At 44.1% G+C, this 5,853-nt stretch overlaps 1 pseudogene; it reads left to right on the plus strand.

The window, feature by feature from the left end:
• The first annotated feature begins 3,138 nt into the window (after positions 1-3,138).
• On the plus strand, positions 3,139-5,607 carry LOC102876622 (annotated as a pseudogene).
• Positions 5,608-5,853: the final 246 nt, after the last annotated feature.

The raw sequence follows: 5,853 nt of genomic DNA on the forward strand, positions 1-5,853 counted from the left end.
TCAGTCTTACTTTCCTCAGCTGTGAAATGGTGTAAAATGATACATTTTAAGATAGTTTTGCACAGGATTTAGGAACACCATACATATAATACATACATAATGTGTTTGTACAGGCAGGCCCAGACACTGGATCAAGATTTTAAAAGTAAAAGTTGTTAGAATTTTATCTTTGTATTCTACTACTTATTATCAGATGTGTGTCTCTGTCTTTTCATCTGTAAAATAGGAATCATGATTAAACATAATTCAAAGGGTTGGTTGAAGATAACATGAGATATAACAGAAAATGTTACATCAATGTCCAGTCTCTGGGACGTTTCCAATGACAACAGGGTTGTTAGTATTAGGTTTCCTACACCCTCTTCTCCCCCGGCCTTTAGAATATATACTGAAAGCTGCTAGGCCTGGGAGCTAACACTAAGTGACCTGGAATTTGTAGTTCCCCAAATAGTAAGGAAAAGAAAGTGAAGTTTCTGGAACCAGGATATGGGAGAGTCATTCCCAGTAGCTTCCACCTCACTTCCTAGCCAGCATGAAACTTTGACTTCTGTACTCCCTCTCTTGTGTCAGGATCCTGAGATTCTCGAAGCTTCAAATGTCTAGTTAATGTCCAGTGTCATTTACAATGGGGAAAAAAGTTTTGTCCCTATACAGAGGGTCAAATGTCCAGCTGGGAAAGGAGCCAAAAGTGAATGATAAGAGGATCACATGCGAGGGACTATGATGTTTCAAAGATCGTACCTTTTTTTATTCCAATTGAAGCTTCATTCCAGCAAAATCTCATTTCTGGCTGTGTAGGGCAGACTATTCCCCAAACCCTCACTATCTTCCACCCTGAAAAAACCAACACTCTTCCTTGGCCTTGATCACTTGGATCTTTGAGATCAGCTCCCACTGTCCTCTTCACGCTGAAACAACATGGTGCTTCAGCTGCTTTGTGACGGGCTTTGGAACTGAGTCAGCTTCCCTCATCTTTGGTCCTATCCACTCATCTGTAGCACCCTAACAACTTGCACAAAAGGGTTGTCCCAGAGTCCCCATTGTGTGCCATAAATTCAAGAGTGAGCTCAAACTGCCGGTGAAAGAAATTAGATGAAACCTCTGTGAGAAGGTCCCTGTGGAAGGGGCTGAGAGACACAAGGGCAACATCATAGGCAAGACAGGGAATTTGCTTCTCTTCAGACTTTCCAAGAAGAAGCTACTGTCCTACAGAGAGGACATGTCTGGTTAGGGGCAAGGAAGGTGTAGGAAAAGTGGCCCTGTTCCTGGGTTTGTCTGTCTCTTCCTCTATCCTAAGGCACTAGAGATGCTGCCTTCATTTCAAAGTCAACTCTGAGGACCCGAAGGTCTAAGAGTTATTTCAGAGACCGATTCTAGAAAAGACCAATGAGTCGCATCTGAGGATGACTACAGCATGTCCACCAGCATAAATATGCACGCTTGAGCCTATCCACACACATACACACCCCCAATGGCAATGAAACTTAGAAGCCCCGTCCTAAACACCAGCTTCCAAATCCTGGACTTCCCCTCACCCTTTGGCTAGATAAAAATGGCAAATGCTAGAAGCCAAAGTAGATAGAGAATTGTGCTGCTAAACCAAAGGTGCATGGTTTGAACCCACCAGCTGCTCTTATGGAGAAATAGCGGCAATATCCTCCTGTGTGGTTTATAACATCTGAAAAACCATGGGAAGATCAGTAATGAGTCAGTTCTGACTCAAGGGCAATAAGGGTTTTGTTTATTTGGTTGGTTGCTACTGTTTTTGAGGACTCTATAAGCACATAACAAAAACATGTTATGCAAACCTCCTGCTCCCCTTGTCCCCACCCATCTATGCTCTTTCAAGCCCTGCTCCTAGAAAGGAGGACTCTCTGAGGGTCCACTGGTTTTAAGGTGACAGAGTACAAGCTGTGGAAGCACTGAGGAGACTATCAGAGGGGGAAAGGACATGAGTGAGACTCTCTCAAGGCAGCTGCAATCCTGAAGCCACAGCTGCAGCCTTAACAGGGTTAGAAGGTGCCACACCCAGCATTCCTTACCTCCCCCACCCCCATTCTACTCCTACAAGGCCCAGGAACAATCTTAGAGGACCAGTGGTGTTAACATCTGTGAGAAAGTAATTTTCCCATTATGAAGGATCTAGTGGGTAGAATATGGGAAATAGTAATATAAAATAATTGGGGGGAAAATCTGAAGTAACATTCAGTTCCTCAAAGACAGACAAATCAGGGGCTGCTGCTGGGGGGCTGGCAAAAAGCCGGGAATTACACCATTCCTAAACTGGGGCCAACTTGGGTTGGTCATGGCTCCCAAATAGACACCATCCCAGGTCTGTCCCAATAGTTAATCTCCTACAGGCTGAGCCTGGGAAGTCTCAAGGACAGATCAGAGAAGCCAGTTTCTCTCATGTTTCCTTTCTCCCTGCTAGAAAAAGATTGCATCTGGCTCTCCAAGAGTTTACCCTGCTTACACCTTCAGATTGACAGATGGACAGACAAAATTTTTGAATTTTCGGAGGCAAAATTGTAAACATCAACCCAGAGTCACCTCCTGGGATGACCCCGGAGCGCCCTCTGCTGCTTGGTTTTGACTGAAGCCAGGCAGGGTGGAGGGAGAACCTCAAATGCTGATTCACAATGATCCTCCACTGGGTCTCTCAGGCTACAAATCTTCACGGGAGGAGACTGCCCGTCTTACTTCTGCAGAGCAGCTGGTGGATTCCAACCACTGAGGTTTTGATTGTCCACACCACCAGAATTCCTTGGAGGAAAAAAGGAGGATGCTTAAAGAAGAGGATTCTAGTTGCAGCAACCCCTCCTCCACCCATCTTCCACACCTTCCATCACTGCCAGACCTCAAACTAGATCAAACCGTCTTCAGAGAGCATCAGAAACCAGTGACACAGATGTGCAGGGAGAAGTAGGCCTGAAAGAAGAACACTCAGACTGCTACATCTAGGGCCTGCAGCCTGGCCTCTGGGCACATGCCCAGCGTTCTGCTGAGGGTTGTCCAGCTGCAGATGTAACCAGCTTTAGGGGAAAAGCTATGTTCTGCATGCCACCTCTTCTGAGCCTGAGAAAAGAAACTGTAACAGACTTAGTGAATCATCTCAGGAAATAAGTATGTGCTGGGGAGATGTGCCAGGCTTTGGAGCAAAGAGAGATGCTGCTTCTCCCCAGCACACTCCTCCAGGTGCTAGTGGAGCAATTCCAAATTTATCATTGGCAGATAATAATAGATGTTTCTAAAAAGTCTTCAAACCCCTTTCTCTGCGAGGGCAGGAGTGACCAGCAGATTCCTCAGATCTCTTTAGTTCTAACATGTGAAGCTCCTGTTAAGAGCCTGTAAGATTCCACAGCTCACCCCTAGTGGCTGCCTTTTCTCCTGGACCATCTACTATCCTCCACTCCCAGCGTGTTCACAGCGTTGCCACCACCACCCCTCCCTGTGTTCTTGAATCTATTTTAAAGACATCTTGCTGCATCCTAAACAATGGCAAGACAGGGAGAAAGACAAAACCAAACTGGATATCAGAAGAGACTCTGAAATTTAGAACAGATGACGGAAAGAACTATTTAAAAAGAGCATATGATGGGGCATTATTTGTATGACAACAGTCCAGAATAGGAGGTGCATAGCAACATGGACTGAGGAAGGGGGGAGGAAGGAAATTATGCAACAATGAGTGAATTTTAAAAAAGATGAACTGGAAAAACAATGCATATTAAGTAAGTAGCCAGTATAAAGTTAGAATTTTATTTTTAAGAAAGACAACAAAGAGTATAAAATATTTTTTTAAAGGTAAACTAGGAGTGTAGGGAGGAAAATGTGCAACATTAAATGGATGAAAATCTGCTTTTCTGTAAACTTTCATTAAAATCATAATTAAAAAAATAAAATCACATAGGTTGTTGACAAGTCATAAACAAAGGGAAGGAATGGTGAAATTAAAAAAGATTAACAGAAGATTTCGAAGGGCAGCTCAAGAAGCAAAGTGTAAAAACAAAATGTGCAATGAGCTAAAGTTAGAAGCTCAAAAGGGAAATATTTGGCATTTCTCAAGCAGAAAGAACAAAAAAAACCCAAATTCAAGCCCCAAGTTGCAATATTGAAGGATACTATGAGCAAAATCTTGATTAATCTAGGATGTATGCAAAAAAGATGGAGGATATACACAGTTGCTGTACGAAAAAACTTAAACAAATAAAAATTGATTGACATAGACTATTTCAGGAAGTAGCATATGATACAAACCAATGGTAATGAAGGAAGAAGTTTAAGCTTCACTGAAGACATTGGCAAAAAATAAAGTTCCTGGAATTGAAGGAATGTCAATTGACATGTTCCAACAAACAGAAGTAACCCTGGATGTACTTACCAGTCCATGCCAAGAAATCTGGAGGATAGCTGACTATCCTGACTAACTAACCAACTGCCAACAAGAGATCTGTATGTGTTTCTATTCCAAAAAAAGTGCTCAAACACCAGAAGAGAATAAAATAGATATGTGGGACCTTCTAAGAATCAAATCCCTAGGCTATCCCAAATACTTCTCCAACAGGGTAAAAAGGGAAGCCACAAACTGCGGAAATAATATTTGGTGATGTCATATCTGATAAGGAAGTTATATCTAGAATTTATAGAATATTTGAGCACCACAACAAGATAAAGGTAAACAACCCAATTGCAAAATAGGCACAAGATATGAGCAGACACTTCACCAAAGAAGACATTCAGATGGCAAACAAACATATGAAGAAATGTTCAAAATCCATAGCTCTAAGAGAGAAGCAAATCAAAACAACTATGAGATATCATCTCACTCCAGTAAGAATAGAAAAATTCAACAAAGCAGCAAACAAATGTTGGTGAAGTTGTGGAGAAACTGAAGAACATTATACTGAGTGAAATATCTCGGGAACAAAAGGACAAATACTGCATAATGCCACTGTTACAAAACAGGACTGACATGGGGCTTGAGGGGAAACTAAGAAAAGAGGGGATAAATAATGTACACTGCACTGCAACAGATGAGGGAGATATGAGTTTGCCTGAAGCCACCTGCTCTCCGAGCCCCTGCTCCGTTTCTGCTGCCATGCTGCCCTCCGCACTGCTCTACCAGCTCCGGTTTGGGACGCCATTTGCACCAGGCCCGCGCCTAGGCCGAAGCTAACTCTGCCCCAGCCCTCGCCGCAGGCCCCGGGAAAATGTCCTTCACCTACACCTCTCCCACAATGCCCACTTCCACCAGGTGAATGTGCCCACGCAGACAGGCTCCTTTGGCATCCTGGCATCTCATGCACCCACACTGCAGGTCCTGAGGCCCGGGTTGATAGTGGTGCCCTGGTTGGTAGTGATCACACCAAGGATGGTACCACCAGCAAGTACTTTGTGAGCAGCAGCTCTGTCATGGTCAAGGCTGACTCTTCTGTGCAGTTACTGGCAGAAAAGGCTGTAACACTGGAGATGCTGGACGTTGGGGCAGCCAGAGTAAACCCGGAGAAGGCACAGGCGGAGTTGGCAGGGGCAACCAATGAGGCCCAGCTAGCGAAGATCCAGATTCACATTGAGGCCAGCGAGGCCCTGGTGATGGCACTGGAATAGAGGTGTGTGCCACTCAGAGGGCTGGCCCCACCCCCTGTCGATAGGTGTGTAGTCACTTAACCCTCAGATCAGATGTCAAGAAGGCTGACGCTGCTGAAGACCAAGCTCCCTCCCCCAGAAAAACATGTCAGTTAAAGACTGGGAACCCCCCAACAAATAAATGAGGGGGGGAAACTGTTTCAAAGGAATATTTTATTAGGTATTGTTTGTATGACGATATTCCAGAATAAGAGCTGCATAGCAAAG

This window comes from Elephantulus edwardii, unplaced genomic scaffold, assembly GCF_000299155.1.
Source record: "Elephantulus edwardii isolate Elephantulus edwardi_28Jun2011 unplaced genomic scaffold, EleEdw1.0 scaffold00095, whole genome shotgun sequence".
Lineage (NCBI taxonomy): Eukaryota > Metazoa > Chordata > Mammalia > Macroscelidea > Macroscelididae > Elephantulus > Elephantulus edwardii.